Source organism: Macaca nemestrina, chromosome 4 (genome assembly GCF_043159975.1).
Source record: "Macaca nemestrina isolate mMacNem1 chromosome 4, mMacNem.hap1, whole genome shotgun sequence".
NCBI lineage: Eukaryota > Metazoa > Chordata > Mammalia > Primates > Cercopithecidae > Macaca > Macaca nemestrina.
The window spans coordinates 96,305,082-96,325,978 of NC_092128.1; the positions used below are offsets into that span (position 1 = coordinate 96,305,082).

General features: G+C 42.3%; 1 long non-coding RNA gene across 1 annotated transcript in view; it reads right to left on the reverse strand.

Moving 5' to 3' along the window:
* Positions 1-975: 975 nt before the first annotated feature.
* LOC105475720 (uncharacterized) overlaps positions 976-20,897 on the reverse strand; it is a 29,314-nt gene continuing 9,392 nt past the window's right edge. The window contains exon 2 of the long non-coding RNA XR_983598.2: positions 976-2,855. This is a non-coding gene — a long non-coding RNA (uncharacterized lncRNA). The remainder of the gene's footprint in view (positions 2,856-20,897) is intronic.

The window sequence follows — 20,897 nt, forward strand, 5'->3', positions numbered from 1 at the left end:
TTGTGGATTGTACTGATAAATTATTATAAGTCACATCGTAATTTTGCCTAAGAAACGTGAGCATCAGCGGGTGTTTTTAAAATATAATAGGGGCCCTCTTTCACCCAACCATTTCCTGGGCTGCTGCTTTTCCTAGTAGCAGCCAAACACCTGAACAAACCCAGGAATTCCAGGCCAAATGGTTCTGATAACAGCAGATCTTGGGTAGAACTGATTTGATCAAATAACTCATACAAAATGCAGCTTAATAGGTGTCCTTATTCTCAGGACTCCACTCAACTAGACAGAAGAGAGTGAAAACACATTCTCTTTTGATAATGTAGTTTATTCCAAAAAAATTTTGTACAAGTACATACACGCATATTTCAATAACATATGAGTGTAACTACTACACAGAGGGGTATCATTATAAACTTGGATCCTGAACATATACTTAATTTGAACAGCTTACAGAAAAGAATCAATGTTGCATGCATAAGTGTGCAGTGAAAAGTTTGGAAGTTGAGTTAGAAGGTTGGTTTAGTTTTGTTTTTTAACAATTTCAAAGTTCCTAAAATGCAGATAGTATGAAGAAAAGAACTGATTTTCTACATGACTAAAAATTCAGGGTCGGCAATTTCATGCTTATGCTAAGCAGTTTGAATCAGTACCTGGAAAAATTAAGGTAATTCCTGTGTTTACAGGCTCTATTCAAGCAAGGCAGGAGTAACGTTTGAGAGGGATTAGCAATCAAAAATTGAAAATCTACCATCACCACACAAGCTTGCCTTTTCATTTTGTACAGATCATAAAATACGTAACACGGACCAGACCCTTGTCCGGCAAATGTTCACATCCTAATTTTTAAAAATAGCTTCTATACACAATTGCTCTCTTTGCAATAAAACAAAGATTTGTTTATAGCTACAATTTAATTAAGAACCTTTTCGAAGAGGAAGATCTGGAAACCAGGGATCTTATTTTTTCTTTTTTTCCTTTTTTTTTTTTTCCACCAGGGTTGTTTGTTTATTGGTTTAATTTTCCCTGAAGTAAAAATACACTTTGAAATGTAACATGTCATTATGTAATTTGTAGTAACAAAGTGCAGGCCCTTGCACACGACAGCAAACAGGACCGCTCCGGCTCACAGACAGTCCCCATATCCACAGCCCCCTCCCCGATCTGATTAACAGCCTGTATAAACATTCAGCCAACCAGAACAGCGGCCAGTGCACAATTTGGTCAGCCATAAAACTGCCAGCCAAACACAGACACGGGGGTTTATGCAGAAATCTTAATTTGGGGGAAATGATCAAAACTGAGACAACATGGCCCCCGGGGAGATCAGGAAGGGCTAACCTTTATTTTCATCAATCCCACCCCACCTCCCAAACAGCAAGGGATGCTATCACCACTGAAGGTGAAATGCTTAATAAAATGTCCCTGAAATACAATGTCACAGAGGGAGCATCGTCATGAGCTCCAATCCCTGAAGAGCAAAATCTAAAAGGGAAAAATAAGCTTCTATTTTAAGGAGCAATTTTAAATGGTCTGAGTTTTTTGGGAAAGGTCCTATTTTGACATATCCAGAATGGATTCCCTCCATCAGCATGTTTTCTATTGATACAAGAAAACATGTTTTCTATTGATGCAAGAAAAACTAATATGTATTCTAACTGTGCAGAAATTGGTGAAATTTATACAAAGGGTGTTTTGTGTGTGTGTGGTTTTTTTTTTCCTTCCCACCATTTTCATTGCTCTTGGCAAAAGACTTTAGACCCTTCACATAATGGAAAATTCAAAATGTTCAAGGTAAATCAAATAATTAGTAAGAAACAGGTTTTTTTAAAAAAATTTTTTTTTAGAATACTCTCACAAGACAGCAAACTTGTTTTTTCTAGCTTGGGACAGGGTTTCATAGCTCACTTTTGAGACTATATAGCACCCAACTTTTATCAGAATTGAGTCTCTTAAATATTCTCTTTTTTGAAAATATGCTGGTGGTAATCACAGTGATGGAATTAACTATAGCAAAAAGACATTGCGTTAGTCTGGTTCCTTTCTCCTCAATAGCTTTTTGCTAACTGGTTACTATAGAGCATTGGGCTTCACAGAAATTTTTCATAATTTTCACCTTTGTTCTAGTCTTGCTCCTTAATTTGGAATCTCTAATTTGTTTGGGAAAAAACAAAAACAAGGAAGCATGATCAGCCACCTTAACAATGCTCTCCCACTGGGTTACCCACGTCTTCCTTGGTATATGTAATTGTGCTCACAAGCATTTATTTTTTCCTCTCATAAGAAACCTGCATGCTTTTCTCTGGGTGGCTTTCTACTAAAGAAATGAATAACTAAACATGATGCAAGCTCCAAATAAAATGAGAAAATGTATAGACATATTGAATAATTATTTTTTCCAGGCCTTAGGCAAACCACTTGCCATTTCATTTAATTCTCACAAAACCTGTGAGTTAGGTATATGTATTATCCACACCTTTTTTTCCCCCAGATTAGGGAACTGAAGTACAAAGCGTTTCAGTAATTTGCCCCCAAGCCACATAGCATGTGAACAGCAGAGCGCGAGTACTAGCTCAAGCAGCCTAATTCAAGAATCAATCTACTGCCCCTCCTAGATGTGATGTTGTTGCCTTTGTTGAGAGGTAGCTATGTCTCAGATCCTTGGGGTCATTGCAAAGAGGTGGACAAGGAGCCCTCCATGATGATTTCACTTAGGCGGTAAGTGAGGTAGCCTGGTGAATCTAAGGAGCATCAGTTTCAGAGTTTGAAAGCTATGGGTTTCTTCACAAGCTCGGCCACTGATTAGCTGCAGGACCTTGGAAATGTTCACTCACATCTCCAAGCTTCTGTTTCCTCATCTGCAAAAAAGAAAAAATTTTGTGAGAGTTAAATGAAATGTCATTTTTTTTAATGCTTCACAAACATATAGAAGATTTTCAGGTCTTCTTTTCTCTCCCCAAGCTAATCATTTATACCACTTTGTGATCAGTTTTAATCATTACAACATTACTAATATACTTTATAAAATTACCTTTCTAGGGTATAACGTGATGAAAGAATTTCATATCTAAACAAAATTTTAAATAGAATATTGGGTACTTTTTAAAAATTCATTGGATCCCACGACATTGCAGATACTCTAAAAAATGAGTTAGGTCTCCTAAGTATGGCTAAAAAGTAGGCACATTTGCCTTCACTCCAAAAACCAGCAAGATAATTTCTAACATTCACGAATGTTCATTTCAAAAGCATGTGGTAATTGCATGTGGGCTACTCTTCGGTCAGCGAGTTAAAGAAGAGCACAGATGTCAAAGAAGCTTCCTCTCTGATATCATCCATCAACTTAGGTTGTTGGACCTTCTCTGTCACAGCCTGCCTCCAGCTGATTCTCTCTCATTGTTGGAAAAAGGGAAAAATGAGCAAAAACTACAACATGCAATACTTCAAATCATTGCCCTAAATGTTCTTCCAACTCTGTGAGTTACATAACCTTAACCTATCTTGAAAACCACAGTAGATTTCCATCTCCTTGGGATGGCAGAAAGCAACAGAATATTCTAAATGACATTTTCAGGTTTATGGGTTTGACATATCTTTCAAGACATTTCAGAGTTTTCCCCACTTCATCCCCCAACACCTCCCTAGGAGCACTTGCAGAGAGCAGGCCTAACGTTTTCGATGATAAATTAGTTGTCAATATATAGACAAGTTGCTTTTTCCAAAGCCTCTTGGAGCAGAAGCATATTCTACTTCCTCTCAAAGGCCCTAGAACTACCTGTGTACTGGCATGCTCACAAGAAAATTTTTATTCACAAGAATAATCTGTTGAAAGGAGGATAGATTTTCAAATGGAGTTTCAAATAATCCTCACCTTTGAGATCATCTGTGCTCACAGCCCAGTATTTTTACAAGATGAAATGATTTACAGAATCAAGCCTGGAAAAATTGGAGGGCAACTCCAAAAGGCAAAAACATGTTACCGAGTCCATCATTCATCCTGCCAGGGAAACTTTTGTAGTTTCCAAACTGTTATGAGACACCGCTCTCTATCCAGGGCAGAGGAATCGTTGAAAAGGCAGGAGGTATGCTGGCCACACAGCCAGCATGGAGAGCTGGAGTTTTTGGCAGGGCACTTCCACCCCAAAAGCAGACAGAGTCCTGGAAGGGCGTTCATGTAAACAAAGCAGGGAGATAGCTTCAACTCTGCAATGAGGCGCAACCTTCCCCAGATCAAAGCCTGGATCACAGAGTCAGCCCTGAAGAACTGAGTGTCCTTTCTGGAACATCCAACTCCAGGGGAGAGACTTGAGCTGGAGCCACAACCTCACCACCTGTAGCCAAGGACTTGGCACGTGAAAGCTGTCACAGGGTGGGGAGCCTGCAGCTACTCCCACAACAGAAGATCAATGGAAAGACAAGACAACACAGGGAAGAAAGGGTTCTTCCTCGAGATACTGAAGCTGAGATCGTTTAACTAAAGCTTCCATCCAGGCAACCCAAGCTCTCTAAGCAGTGTTGAAAGGGGATGGAAATCAGTACAGGGTCATAAGTTCTGAAGCCAGGTTGCTGGGGCTTTGACTCTCTACTCTGTGTTTACTAGCTAGATGACCTATGCCTCAGCTTCCTTACCTTCAAAGGGACCTAATAATGCCTCCTCCGTAGGATTTAATGAGTGACTGGGACACTAGAAAGCTCTCAAAATGTTGCTGTTATTATTTGAAGTTACACAGACTTGGGTTTGAACCAGGTTTGGCTACTTAGCGCTTTTGTGAACTTGGAGAAATGACAATCTTTGGGTGAACTCCCCAAGTGTAAAATGGGTGTTAATATGGCCCTTGCAGTATTGCCATGGTGATTTAATTTTGTATGACACACAGTAGGTATTCAGTAATTGGCACTTCTGATTATCTTCATTTTTCCTGGTTTCCGACAGAGAAACCCAACAGGACTGGTGAGACTGGAAGAAACACAGCCAGTAAAATTTAGGATCCTCTTAAGTCCCCAAAGCTTCATCCATATGCAAAAGAGACACATCCCCAGGGAAGACTGGGTCCTGGATGTTTTTAAATACACAACTTATTTTATTTTAAGAGCAAAAAGAGAACCTGGAAGCGTTCCCAAATTTAACATCTGCAGGCAGATAGGATGACGAAATGTATTAGTACTGAGGAATAACTTTCTCCTGTCTTCTTGGAAAACATCTGGGGTATTACCCTCCCCTCCACTTATTCCCCCACCTCTTACCCCAACGCTGACTCTCGGCAGACAGTTTATCAGCGATAAATGGAAACACCTGGGCGGCAGATAAGGCCACCTGAGTGTGATCAGCTGAGGAAACCTTAGGGACGCGTGCCACTCAGTATTTCTTTTATCACGCCAGGCAGGGCAGAAGCACAATCTAGCCTGTGACAGATGGCAAGGTTCACTTTCTCATTCATTCATTCATTCATTCAGTCAGTCAGTCAGTCAGTCATTCAAACAACCTCAGGAGGTCAGCAGGCCCAGCTCCCTGCCTGAAATAGGTCAATGCCTGAGCCACCAGATGAATTAGAAGGTTATTGATCCTGCTTTTAACCACATCTGCAAAAATACATTCTAGAAACTAACTCTGTGTCTTGTTCAAATCTTTAATCACCCTTTCTTTTGTGAAACCAAACCCCCTTTATTATCTCTATAAAGATGAGAAATATCATCTTTTGTACCCCATGGCCAGTCAAAAAGTATTTTTATTGCCATCTCTGCTGTAATAACCTCCCCAAACTTGAAAACTCTAAATCCGGGTTTCTTCCCATGTCCCCACACCATATTAAACAATCCCCACCTCCTTTGCTCTTCCTTCAAAGGTCCTACTCATCTACCTTTTAATTAGCATGTTTCTTTTCTCTCAGCTCATTCCAGCATCTACACATCATTTAGAAACCAAAACTTGACACAGAACTCTAATAGTTGACAAGAGATGTAGCTGCTATTAAAGTGAAAATGATCCAGTGTGTGTTTTCACAAAGCCACTACCTGGACCCCCAAGCAAGTTACTTAACATTTCTGTTTCCGCACCTGTAAAGCTGGTTCAATCATAAAGAATGAGGTCTGTGAACATGACATTAGGAAGACCTACCAGCAGCTGATCGTCTGTAAAAGGTAAAAGTACTTCTTTCACTTCCTAAAAGAAGTAGGTTCAGAAAGACACATAGAAATTAACCAGGTCAAGAGAAGAAAGCAATCCTACCAGAGGCAACTGCATGTGCAAAGGTCCTGAGGCCTGACCTGAGGACCAGGATGAGTAGATCCCAGAGAACAAGAAGAGGGTTGTGAAATGAGGCTGGTGAAGGAGGTAGATAACATAGGGCCATGTAAGCCAGGATTTTGGTCTTTTGTTTTTCAAAGCACTGTGAAGATGACAAAGTTATAAGCAGATTTATATATTTTGTAAAGGCTCCTGGCTGCAGAATAGGTTGGACACAGAGAGGATGTGGGGAGAGTAGGAAGCTCTCCAGGTAACCTAGGAATGGGACTGTGAGAGCTCGGACTACGGTGGCATTTGTGAAGATGAAGAGACGTGGCTAGATTTGGAAATGAGAATTAACAGCATTTTACTGATTCACTGAATATGGCAGTGAGCGGGAGGGAGGTGTCCAGGGTGCTGCCAAGTGTCTGATTTGCTCATCTTGGATGGCGCTGCTGTTTACTGAGGTGGAATGCTGGGGGAGGAACAGGTTTGAGGAAGAAGGCATGAGTTCAGTGTTTGGACATACAGAGTTTGAAGTGCTGTGAGATGGCCAAGTCGAGATGTGGAATAGGCCATGGGATTTATGATTGGGAGCTCGGAGGAGAGCCTAAGCTAGAGATATAAATTTAAGAGTCACCAGCATATAGACAATAATTAAAACCATGAGTACGGACGAGGTCATGGAGGGAGGGTGTAGAATGTGAAGGAGAAGAGGGCAGTGTATCAAGCCTTGAAATTCTCCAGTATTTAATGGTAAGCAAGAGGAGCACGAGCCAGGAAGGAGACTGGGGAGAGTCCCAAGAGGTGGGAGAAAATCAGAATGTCAGGTCATGGAATCCATAGGAAGAGGATGTTTTAAGAAGAAGGTGATGCCAATAGTGATGCACAGAATGGCCAAGCAGGACCCATAGAATGTGATGTGTCAGGAAGTGAAGTGTGGCATTTGTTTATCCTTAATGATCTCATCTAGGTTATATTCCTGTGGGATTTTCAGGATTGTGTGCACTCCTGGGTTTTGTTAACTCAGAATTTTTCCACCTTTCCTATGCATAGCTATGGCTTATGTTGCATGTTATGACCGAACTTCCTATCCAACGTGATCAGTTTAGCAACACCAGGGTTATATCTCATCTATCCAGATACTTCTGCTGTTCAGACTGCAATCAAGAATTAGGAAAAAAGCAAAAAATCACAATGCATTCTCGCTAAAGTCTTGTCACTAATATTCATGTGTTTACTAACAGAAGCCATTATTTAGCTTTCACTGAGAGCTATTTAACCTTTACAAGTTTTACAAAGATAGATGTTCTGTTTCTCCATCCACAGCAAAATGGAAAAAACCTGTGGGCAGGGGCTAAGGTGGAGGAGGAAGACCAAGGAGGAAGGTCACTGAGGCATGTGAAAATTGTTACAGTACAGTCAGTCCTCATTAGAAGTAGATGAAAATCTACAAAAACCAGGCAAAAGGACCACAAAATTACAGCAGTCTGAGTCAATTTAGTGAGGAAGAGATACACCTTAGTCCTCAGTAACCTTTGGGGGAAAACATCACAATATAGTGCCTGTTAATAACAGAGTAACCAAGGAAATTTGAAATAAATGCTTGCTACGTTAAAATAAGTGGGGGAAGCCTATCATGTGATTTTCTTTTCTGTCCTTGTATTTTCTATAAAGTGGTTTTGAGAACTATAGGCTCAATCAGTTTCAAGTTAAATTTTTGGGTAAGAATTCACTCTAGGAGGTAATGTACACATCAGATTGTTCGGGGATGTTAGGATTGACCGGAGGGCTCCGGTATCATCAGCCTTATCCAATATATTTCCTGTTGGCCTTTCACCTAATGGTTTCGCAGCTATTAAATATGGTCCCCTAGATGTATCATTTTACTAGAAATTAATAAATTCAGAATGTGGCAAACTCTACAGAGCAAACAACTTAGTTTTTTAAACAAATAAATTGCAAGGAAAAAAGCCAGCAGGAAAGGGAAGCTATAGATTAAAATATATTTAAGAGACACGACAACCAAATCCAGTGTATAGGTTTGTCCTGCTTATTAGTAAATGGACATTGACTCATTAACTGGGGAAATTTTAAAACTGACTGGAAATGCAATCCTATTTTTTAGGTGTGATGACAGCATGGTAATTACACATTTTTTAAAGTCCTTATCAAGATACATACTGAGGGATTTATAAATAAAATGACATGATTTCTGGTATTTGCTTCAAAACAATCCAGTGGATGGGGGTAGTAGGCCATGGAAGAATGAGGGAGAGGGCTTGGGGAGAGAGGAAATCAGATCAGCCTTGAGCTGCCGTGAAGGTCGGATGACGGGCACATGTGGGTTCTCGGTGCCATGCTCTCCACTGTGGATGCATTCTTGAAATTTCTCTAACAAAAAGCTTAAAAATAGGGAGAAGAGGCCAGGCATGGTGGCTCACACCTATAATCCCAGCACTTCAGGAGGCCCAGGAGGGCAGATCCCCTGAGGTCAGGAGTTCGAGACCAGTCTGGCCAATATGGTGAAACCCCGTCTCTACTAATAATACAAAAACTAGCCGGGCATGGTGGTGGGCACAGCTACTTGGGAGGCTGAGGCAGGAGAATTGCTTGAAGCCGAGAGGTGGAGATTGCAGTGAGCCGAGATTGCACCACTGCACTCCAGTCTGGGGGACAAGAGTGAGACACCATCTCAAAACAAATAAATAAATAAATAAATAAATAAATAAATAAATAAAATAAAGGGAAGAAGTCATTTCTTCTTCATCTTATTATTTTGGAAGAAAATATTTCTAAACATCTTCTTCAGCAGGGTAGACTGAACAACACTAAAAACAGATTATCTGGAAAGTCCAATGGTGAATACAAAGATAAATTAAGAAGAAGCACACCTTGGAGTAATGGAGGTGTGACTACATTATTACCTCAGTAATTGAAACAACCAAATTGAAGCCAGACGAGAAATCACTCCACACTCTGATGGGTTAGAGAGCTCCAATGCCTCAATTAGAACTGACTTCTTTTTTTTTTTTTTTTTTTTGAGACGGAGTCTCGCTCTGTCGCCCCGGCTGGGGTGCAGTGGCCAGATCTCAGCTCACTGCAAGCTCCGCCTCCCGGGTTTACGCCATAGAACTGACTTCTAATGGAAACACTCATGAACTTCAGGCAGCAAAACCCGCTTCTGTCGCGGCTCTGTGGCTCTGTTCCATAAGATAGGGTTCTGTGCCTCAGTGAGCTCCTGTATGAAGCCCAATCCCCTACCCTTCTCCTTCCTTTGCTCTCTTCCTTTGTTCCTCTGCTCCAGAGAAGTCACCCATTCGTTTGCTAACTTAAGAGTGGCAATGCCAGCAAATATTTTGAGAAGTTTTAGGGAAAAAAAATTTTTTTTAATGAAATTCAAACTACTACGGAATGGACTCTTCACTTCCAAGCCATCAACTCTCTTTCCTTCATACCTGGTCATGTGGTTCCCATCCAGGACCATCGTTGCCCCCTTGGGCTCCCTGGCCTACCTGCTTCGACAAGGGGAAGGCCACCATGCTGCCCTCTGCAGCTCCGTGGGTGAAGGGAGGACAGGTTGGCCAGGCAGGGAACCGCAGGCGAGGGCCTGGGACTGACTGACTTTTTGGTTCACAGTCATCTGGGTTGCATATGCCTGAAAACTTCTGGGGTTTCAGGGTACACCAGGGTCACTGGAGATGGCAGGTTCAGAGAATACCCAGCATCTGAGGTTTTTTCCCCCTCTATGCTTGTGTTTTTAACTACACCATTTCCTGAGCTCAATAAGCCAATCACCCACTGAATTCCTATTCATCTTTTAAGAGCTCACCTTCACCATCACCAAATCCACAGATCTTTTCCCAACCTGTCCATCAAAGCTAAAGGACCCTTCCTCTCCTTCCAACAGTTCTCTGCTTGTGAAGTTCTTATAACATTTAAGTATCTAGGGAACCAACCAGTGGTGAACTCCTCAAGGGCTGGACTGTGTCTCATTCACTTGTGTATCCATGCCCCAAGTCATGCCCATCCCTGGACATTGCCTCATGTTCACCCCTGTGCCTTTGAACAGGACACATGAGCTCTGTCCATAGCCCTCCAACCCTCTTCCACCACTTGTCTCTAACCAACCCCCTTCGCCTCCTTCCTGCTATCCCTCCTTTTCCATACCACCACTTTCCCACACCATCTCTTTCTTCCCCTGAATCAAGAAGTGAGAACATCAGGAAAGAGAGGGATCAACTTCATGCCAGAGTCTCAGGCTGTCTCCACGGATTTTCCTGTGCCAGGCCATTTGGCTGGTGATTGCTGAACTAGATGAGAATTCTCGGCCCTACCCAGGAGTCCTCCAGCTCCCACTGCCTCATGGGCCCATCACAGCTTTCTGGATCAACAAACCCCTCCTTCAGTCAATAGGAGCTTTGTGAACTAAACAACAGATGCCATAGGGCCTAGAAGGCAAATAAATATGGCTATTCAACATTATATCGCACTGTGTGTAATTCAGGAAATTTAATTATGGTCTCCCTAGCAACAGTAACGCAACTTCAGGCCTGATACACAGGCCTTGTTTTCTGGTGCACAAGGGGGTGAACTTCACACCTTCACATGGATGGAGACAATGCAATCTGGCAGACTTACAATTGCCATGGGAAACCTCAGTGAGTTCTTCCTCGCAAATCCTATGCTTCCAAATTCAAAGCTGATTTTCAGCATTTGGTATAAAGACTCGGGCAGTGGAAGGCACTAACATAACCCCAGACGAGTATAGGTAGTTAAATATCATAGGCACAGATCTAGACGCTGGATACAGTTTCTAGACGCTGGATACACTTTCTAGATGCTGGATACACTTGAGACACAGAACGTCTGAGCAGGACTCTCAGAAAACCAAGTGTCAGGATCAGACCTGCATACTGCTCTATTGCCTAAAGCAGGGGTTATTAACTTGGGGTCTGTGATGTCCCCAAAGAGAGACTGATGGCATGGTGGCTGGGAGCATAGATTCCAGTGCCAGACTTCACAGGTTCAAATCCTATTTAGCTCTTCCATATATGGAGCTATATGACCTTGGGCAAAGGACTCACCTTCGCTGTGCCTCAGTCTCCTCATCCATAAAACAGGGGTAACATTATTGGGAGAATTCAGGGTTATTTGGTTAGTTTTGCTTTGGAGCACAGAGTAATACTGGACCTCTAGGCAGGATTTACTAATGACAGCACTTAGCTATTTTGCATGGCCCCACTTGTAATCCTCTGCCCGAGCCAAGTCAGAATTGGGACATGTCACATATGGGCTCCCTTGAGTTTGTTCTTTTTTATTTTCTGAGCAAACCATATTTCTTTTTCCATTCCTCACTCCTCTGCGAACTTTAATTAAGCCCTCTCCCATCTAGAGAGCCAGGCGAGGGTTAGGTTTGTTTTTGAAAAGCCTCACAAGCTTGCACAGCAGCAGGTTTTGCCACAGTTTGACAGTTCCAGTTCAGCTCGGTGCGGCTGATTTATAAGACACTGAGCTCATTGGCTTTATCCTCTGTTCTCTCCCAGTCATTTCTCAATCGAGTCGCCCTAGCTGGAAACATCTGAGAAAGAAATTTACTGAGAGATGCACAGACAGCCTATTCACATTTCATAACGTTTCAGGAGCCTTCCCCTAGAGGAGCCAGCGGTAGCCAGTTAACTCATGCATAATCCCTAGCTAGTGTCCCTACCCCCATCACTCCACTCACCGGTACAGACAAACCCAGGCTCCCTCCAAACTCGGCTTCTATGACCCTCATGCTAAGTGATGTAGCCATCAGAGCACACACGGTTCTTAGACCTCACCCAGCCTCGCCTGTGACAGCAGGATTAGACAGGGAAATATGAACGGAAGGCACCCAATGAATTTAGTGATTTAATTGTCTGAGTACTTAAAAATTCAGGATTAATTCCACTTAACTGCAGTTGTTTCTTTCTCATCAACAGGAATCTCTTTAAAATAATTTATAGAAATAGGAACCTAATGGAGGCTCAAAATAAGCCTTTGCATGACTTATCAACCTCGCTTTCCCCTTCTCTAGCCAGCCCCTCTACCCACACTGATTTGGTCTCAACATACAGAAACCTCTAATCTGAAACCGGTGTTTCCCAGTCAACCCTCCATTTGTGCTTGAAGTAATTTGAAATGGCCACTTTCTGTGTCTTGTTCTCAGACGTGTCTTGGTCAATTAGTGCAATGTCACAGCCATGTGTAGTTATTGTAACTCCAGCTGTGAGCTGTTAATAATAAACTTGCCCACAGGACAACCCTGTCATATGGTTGATGGTCAATCAAGACTAAAATATGCATTCGGAGAAAAAAATGCTCCTGTCAACAGTGCGTGGGTGGAGGTCATTGGTTAGGATGCCAGCATGTAGCTGCCCAGTTTGGGTTAATGTCGTGTCGTCGGCATCCTTGACTCGCTCCCACTCTACGATGTTTGTCCTGAGACACAAAGGCGTGATAACTAAAATGACACAGCTGGAATCAGAAGACAAGTAGACAAAACATGGGGAAATGTAGAATATGGGTCAGGGAATAGGGATTTGTTGAAAAGAAACATAGCTCAGATTCTTTAGTAGGAAAAGAAGACAGATCTGCGTTTTGGTCATGGGAAATTTTATTTAATGGGAGTTCTGAGGCAAATAAAAACAAGCTGATTTGTGGCAAATGAGTGAAGAAGGAACAGTCACCCACTTGGGTGATTCCGATTAATTTCCTTCACAGGATCACAGGGTATTTTGAGTATTTTAGTTCAGTTTTAAATTTTGGTTTTCCAAGGGGTGGCTCTGAGTGGGGAGACTCTTGGCAAATAGAGGAACCTTGACTTTTGTTCCTAGATATCTGCCGCAGTATGAAAATCAAATGGCATTTACTTGTCTCTATGGCTAAACTGCTACTTACTCATCTCTATGTCAGTTTCATCTGCAATTACTAACAACCAGTACAGAATGGTAAAAAGCCATGCCAACTGTCTCAGTCAGTCCATGCTTTCCTGTGTGTTCAAATAAGTTCTCAATACAGTATCTATCATAGATAGCATTTCGTAATACCCTGAAGGCCACGCTGTGAAAAATCTCCAGTCTCTTCACTACCGCAGTTCTCGGTTCAACATTTTCTGTTAATAACTGAAAACCCAGGGAGGCCGAGGTGGGTGGATCACCTGAGGTCAGCAGTTCAAGACCAGCCTGGGTAACATGGTGAAACTCCATCTCTACTAAAAATACAAAAATTAGCTGGGAGTGGTGGCATGTGCTTATAATCCCAGCTACTCAGGAGGCTGAGGCAGGAGAATCACTTGAGCCCAGGAGGTGGAGGTTGCAGTGAGCTGAGATTGTGCACTCCAGCCTGGGCGACAGAGCAAGACTCCATCTCAAAAAAACAAACAAACAAACAAACTGAAAACCCAGGTTAAAGCAGTACATGCAGCTTTTTCTTTGAATTCAAGCATTCCATTGCCTCCTTTAAAAAAAAGACATGTTTTTTCTCCTTTATCTTTTTTTTCTGTACCGCTAAGGAAGTGAAATGATTCAATTCCTACTGAGGTTTCTTTTTCATAGAAAGAATGAAATATTTGTCCCCTACTAAAAACAAAAGAACTTTTAATTGGCATTCAAAGGGTAATCACACAATAAAGGCCTTATTAAAAGCCTGGAGCCCTGTTTACTCACTGTGGAGCCTGACTTGATTATTTGATAATTAGAAACACCCTGCTAATGACTGGACTGGAGTCTTCCCTGAGGGAGTGCTCCCTTCAGGGAATGCATTATTTGTCATTGAGAAGGTAAATTACTCCCTTCTCTTTCCTCCCGTATTCTTTCCAGATTTGCCTGAAAATTGTGGGAAGCCAGAGAAGACTGCCCCGTCTGGAGATACCCGTGCACATGCACAAGTGCACACACATACATGCATGCTTCTCCTCCATCCCAGTTAGTTGGTTGCTAAGGGTTCGCTGAATTTCCTGTCATTCTGAGACTGTTTCACTAGCTTAGTGGTTCTCAGCTGGGTGCATGGCAATGTCTGGAGCTGTGTTTGGTCGTCAAACTGCAGAGAGGAGAGGGGCTACTGGCATCTAGTAAGTGGAGGTCAGGGATGCTACTAAACCTACAATGCAAAGAACCCCATCCCCACTGCCACCCCCCACCTCGGCAAAGAATTATCTTTCTCAAAATGTCAACAATGCCAATGCTGAGAAATACTGCACTAACGATCAATTTAGTTTGAGGTGACATGATCAATCTATGGGTTAATGTTCAGAATGAAAGCAATGAGACAAAGGGGTATCAAATTCCTCTTACATCATTTTCCCTTCACCCCACCAAAAAATTATACCTGATTCACCCCAATTCTGCCTAAGCCAGTTTTCCCTATGATATTGTCAGGTGGGGATCAGCAACCTACAGCTTAATGCATCTGCCACCTACTTTTGTACAGCCAACAAGCTATGACTGCTTGTTACATTTTTAAATGATTGAGAGGAAAACAAAATGAATATTATTTGTGACCCAAGAAAATTATGTGAAATTTAAATTTAGTGTCCATAAATAAAATTTTACTGGGATCCATCCACACCCACTTGTTTACATATAGGCCATTGTTACTTTTGTAATATAGCAGCAGATTAATCTTGACAGAGAGTATATGGCCCCCAAAGCCTAAATATTTACTATCTGACCCATGACAAAAAAATGTTTGCTGGCCTGTACTATAAAACCCAAAACCAATTATGTGCCCTGCACAAAAGACAGACTCAATGATTCCCGGAGATCCCAGGTTCCACGGTGATTAGGAAAGGTGTGTAAATAACACTGCACTCTTTCTACATTTGCTACTCTCAGATATCACCAGATTGGTGGGAGGTCACTTACACATAAGTTATTTGTTTTGTAATCTTACCACAGTTATAACTTTCTTGCCCCAATAAAACTCATCATGTGGTTTCAAAGCTGGGCTTTCCTCTCAATTTCCTTCCCCAGCATTAGCCTGAAATGAGGATACAAAACCAGAGAGAGAAGGCAGAAGGGTCTGATTTATCTTCCAACTGGATCCTCAGCCATGAGTAATTGAAAGAAAAACATAGGGGCACCCTAGCCACAAATTCTCAGACATCTCCCCACTCCCCGCCGAAACTGACAGTCCTCTCCCTATTTCAGAAACAGTTTGAACATCCAACAGGAGCATTCTCCTGTCCCAGAAAAAAAGGGTATTTAGGGATGTTACCCACACAGACAGAAAGAGGGTAGCTGGAACAGGGTTCTACAAACACAGGGGTTAGTGCTGTGTAACCTCACCTATTTAAAATGAAAAGGAATACACACAAAAAGCCTGCCCCTGGCACTGTCCATGCCAAAGGGGTTAAGCAGCCCCACATGCATACATTCCAGTTTGGAGACATGAAAAGGACACACATAGAAGGCTGTGAGGATGCAGAAGAGGGACAGATCATTTCTGGATTTGGAGATGATAGTGATAAGAAGGAGTAAGTGGGACCAGAGGAGAGCATCATCATTTATTGGTGTCAGAAAGTACTCTGAGCACTTTACATATATCTTCACAGTAACTCAAAATGTTGATAGTGTTCAACCCATTTTATAGATGGAAGAACCGAACTTCAAGACGTTAAGTAACTTGCCTAAGGGCACAGAGCCAGTAAGGTAGTGGAGCAAGGATTCGAAGCACATCTGTCTGACTGCTCTTCTCCATGTTGAGGGGATTTTGTCATTAAGAAAGTAAATTACTCACTTCCCTTTCCTCCCGTTTTCTTTCTAGAGTTTTTGCCTTAAAATTGTGGGAATCCAGGGAAGACTGCCACAGCAGAGGCAGGAGATGAACATGCGTGGATGAGTAGGATACAGATTGGAAAACTAAAGAAAAAAAAAACATTCTAAGTAGGATAAAGGGATATGAATAAAAGAACAACTCTGGAATGGGTGTGTTACATTAGGGATGGTTCAGAGATGGAATAGAGGAGTCTCTTGGAAGCAGAGTTTACACAGGGCAGATAATACTGGAAAGGTTTGATGAGGCCCAAACATTGCCAAATGCAACCATTGTTAGGAATCAATTTTGCAAAGTCTTGACATTTGACGTTGAGTCCATGTGGAAGGAATGCGCTATGGTAATAGCAGCTTTATTCATGACTGCCAACACTTGCAAGCAACCAAGATGTCCTTCGATATGTAAATAAATCAAACCAGTACAACCATATGATGGAATATTATTCAGTGATGAAACGAGCTATCAAGCCACCAAGAGACTGGAGGAAACTTAAATGCATACTGCTAAGTGAAAGAAGTTCATCTTAGAAGAACTAAGAAAGAAAGAAGCTACATACTGTGTGACTTCAACTATATGACATTTGGGAAATAGCAAAACTGTGGAGACTGTAAAAAGACCCATGGTTGTCAGCAGTTACAGGAAGAGTAGGATGAAGAGGCAGAGGATTTTTAGGGCAGTGGAACTATTCCGCCCCACACTATAATGGCAGATATGGGTCATTATATATTTGTCAAACCCATAGGATGAAACACAGAGAACGAACCCTGATGTAAACTATGAACTTTAGTTAATAATATGTCAATATTGGCTCATCAATTGTAACAAATGTACCACACTAATGCCAGATAGTAAAAACAGGGGAATTTGGGGTGGGTGGAAGAGGGGATATATGAGAACTCTATGTACTTTGGGTTCAATTTTTTCTGTAAACTGAAAACTGCTCAAAACAAATGTTAATTAAAATTTTAAAAGGTTACTGGACCCTGATTCTATACCCTTCTCTGACTTTGAGCAAATCACAGCCTCTCTGGGTCTTATGGACCAAGAGATTAGTGCATGACCCATGGCCATAGGACATCCTATTGCTGGAATAATATATATTTGTTTAATTTACTCTTTTCATTGAAGAATGAATGAGAGATGGAGGGTTCTTGGGCCTCAGGCTCATGAATGTAAGCCCTGAGGGTTTCTGGGTATTTGCAGCAGTGGATCAGGATCCATGAGATCGCTTCCCTCTTGCACATGAGGTCACTTTGCATATAGGGGCCCCAATACCAATGTGTTTGTGGTGTGGTCCTGGTTTGTTTAGAATGGTTACCAAATCCCAACTTCTTCAAACATTTTTTAAAGTGCTGATTACTTTGCAGCATGCTAGAAACTGGCACCCACAAAATGTGTTGACTTTAATGAAATAGATGTGAGAATTAAAACATCTTCCCTTCCACACCCAGCTTCTAAGCTTGTGTGCTGAGCTGCCTGACAGAAAGTTGGCCTCTGCAGGCCCCACAGCTGCCATGGAAATGGCAGTGTGACTGGCAGCTCTCAGCAGTGTGTCCAGGATGTACTAATATTTACCGGAAGAGGCGGCCTTTGCTGTCACTGAGTCCCCACTCACCTCATGTGACTGCTGCTTCCCAGCCTGCTTCACAGAGTTGGCTCAGAGGAGGGTGTGGTCTAAGCTTGCATCAGAGATCTGGTTTTACCTTAATCCCTCAAAATCACAATTATATTTAGCAGATCTCAGCAGGCATAGTATAAACGATAAAAACCAACCTTTAAGGATATTGTTCACAAAGGAGGTGATGTAAATGCCAAGTAAGATGGGTAATTTAACTTTACATATATATGGATGGAAACATATATGGCTTTTAGACTGAATTTTCTACATATATAAACACACATACTTTTTAAACATTTTGGGTAGAGAAAATAATATCACCAACTTTTACTTGTGTGTGAACTTTGTAGACACAAAACTTAAACAGATGTGCATGTTTATGATTTTTAAAGATGCACATATGTAAAACATTCAATAGTATATTTGTTCACGCAGTTGATTTAACTGAGAGACCTTGTATTTACACATTCTAATTGTGTTATGCGAGACAGTGCTACGTATATTAAGTATGTTGACATTTAAGATTGAAAACCAAGTGGCTTGGTAGAAGTAAGTTCTTCATGTGTTTTGAAACTGTTCCAGACCTAAACATTATGCACCACTCAGGAAGGGGTAAGGAATAGGAGGGGAGCTGAATGTGGATTGATTCCAAAATACTTCATGAGGGTAAATAATAAGAAATTAAACTTAAAATTTTTAAATTCCCTGCTCCGTACAAATCGCAAAATCTGAGGCTATTTTTCTCATTCAGAGAAAGCAAGCAGCCTTCGGCTTCTGTTGACGTGTGATATTTGAAAGAAGAGTGGGGTCTGGGACTGGGGATGGGAGGTGGGCAGCCGTCTATGGAGGCTCCTCCATCCAACACTTCTCAACGAGGATTCCAGGAGGCCCAGCCTATAAATGCCTGTATTGTCCTCCCGCTCTGCAGTCACAGGCAGCTGAACATTTTGCTTGGTAATCCACAGAAGTGTTCTTCTTGCATGTAAGATTTGGGGTTTTAATACCCACTCTGTTTGGAAAACTTCTAAAATCAGAAATGATGTGGTCTGAAATGTTGACATGTTTGGCCCCATATGGACTCCACAGCTCAGAGAAATGAAGTGGCACATTTATCAAGTCTCAAGTTTGGGGTCCCGTATAGATTTATTTGAGCCACACTGGCCAGAGGTGACTGAGTCTCTTCAGTCCTTAATGTGCTTATGTTTTTTATTGTCCTCTCCAGCTGTAGAAGTGCCTCTGCCCTTTGGCACACAGTATTAACGGCACTGACAATTCTGCTTATTTCCCCTCTTTTTATCAGTAATTCAGCCTTATGAATCCAATAAATATCAGTCTAGGCTTGACTTACACATTGGTGAATTCTTTATCTGTCCTTTTCTAGTTTTCCACAGCTTTGGGGCAAATTATCATACCTAGTGAGACACACTTGGCAGGGAATAGTGTCCCTAGGGAAACTCTGGTAAAGTTATGAGGTCATATCAAGTCAATCTAGAAATACAAGCAGTAGTACCAATCTTCAGATGCAGAATCTAGAGCCTGTCTCAGAACTTACAATCGCTCTCCATTTTATAATTCCAATGAACATAGAAACAATCAAGGCTAAGGAATTTTCTGCTCCACGCTGCAGAGCTGCGTAGCTCCCAGGTTGGTGTGAGGGGCACCAGGAAAGGGGATTTGTGTCTCTCTGTCTTTACTCCTAACTCTCACCTTGACCATATCCAGTAAAATCAGCAAGTAAAATCTAGCAAGCTCTAGTGAAATCAGGTTAAAATAATCACATGGGCAGCTTTCAGGAGGCTTAAGGCAACTGGGGCAAGTTTCTACGCATAGGAATTTCAGGCCTCTTCTAGTACCAGTTCCTCAGTCGCAGCCCAGAACCAGCCCCCCCTCTAGCTTGGGCCACCACTGTGGCTCCACTGGGGGACCCAGTTTCACAAAGCCATAACTGTGTCCTCTCAACATTTAGAGAAGCCAAGAGGCAAGCTCTGAACAACCGGTAAAGACAAAGTACACAATAGGAACCCCAAAAATTGGGAGGGAAAGGCGGCATTCAGAAGATTGCGTCAAATAAGCAGATTTCTGTAATAGTGGAAAGATAGAGTCAGAAGTAGGAGAATGTATGATGAAGGGGTAGGAGTATGTGTTGCAAGAGAAAAATGATATTCTCTCATAACCTTTTCTTTTGTCCCTCCTGCACTGTTCTGCACCCTGCCAAAGGGGAATTAGCAAAGATATAGACCAGCTCCCATCACACAGGTAATGAGGAGAAGCCCATGGAGAGAAAAGGGGAAGACCAGGAGGCTGGACCCACCTTTCCACCGTATTTGAGCATCACCACCACCACTGTCAATCACTACTACCAAAGTTTCTTTCTCTACACCTTTTAGGGGATAGGGCAAGTTTTGTCTGAGGGAAAAGTTTTAAATCTGAGGGAAAGACAATCACTGTGGATTTTAAGAGGACTAAATGTCTTAGCAGCTTGCGGTTAAATGTCTTAGCTTGCAGTTCCCCCTGGGCGGCTGCAGCTTGGGGGAGGATGCCCACTCCTTAGCAGCTCTCCTCTTGTGGTTGCCCCAGAGTTTGCAGATGGAAGGAGCCCGCCGCTCCTTCAGGGCTTAGCACGTGGCTGGTCACTGCCTCGGTGGGGTCAATCAGGCCCCCTCTCTCTGCCGTTCTGGGAGAAGTATCTGTCATGGTTCTTTCCACACCGATTTTATTCAAGAGTTTCTACTTTAATCCTCACGTCTTTGCCTTCTTGTTTTGCCTGTAGAGAACTTCATAAGGCCTGGTTTTCCCTCCTTTTTCAAAGTGAGCCTCAGCATCTTCTGCTCTTTGCTGCCCCACGAAACCTCCCTCTGTAGCACCAACCTGCCGTCACACACATTGTCAGAGGTGACATCAGGCGACGCAACTGTATAGTTTCTTGTCCTGCCAATTTCTGAGAATCCATGGGGCACATTCCACAGGACACTAGAGATGTGCCTTGAGGAGGGGGAGAAGCTGTGTGCCGCATTCCACTCTTGGTTGGAATTCTGTAGTGCTCATTAGTCCACATCAAAGGTCCTAAGGCTTCTTCTCACTGTTAAGTGGCCTGCTTAACTGCCTATAAATTGGTGTTGCACCAACTTGTTTCACCACGGCCCTTGCCTTTTGATTCATGCCTTCTACCATTTTGCAGAACTGCTGCTCTGAGGATCATATCTCAGGATATGTTGCTGATCCACACAGGAGGGTCTACCCAGGAGCCAAGGGCTTGTTATG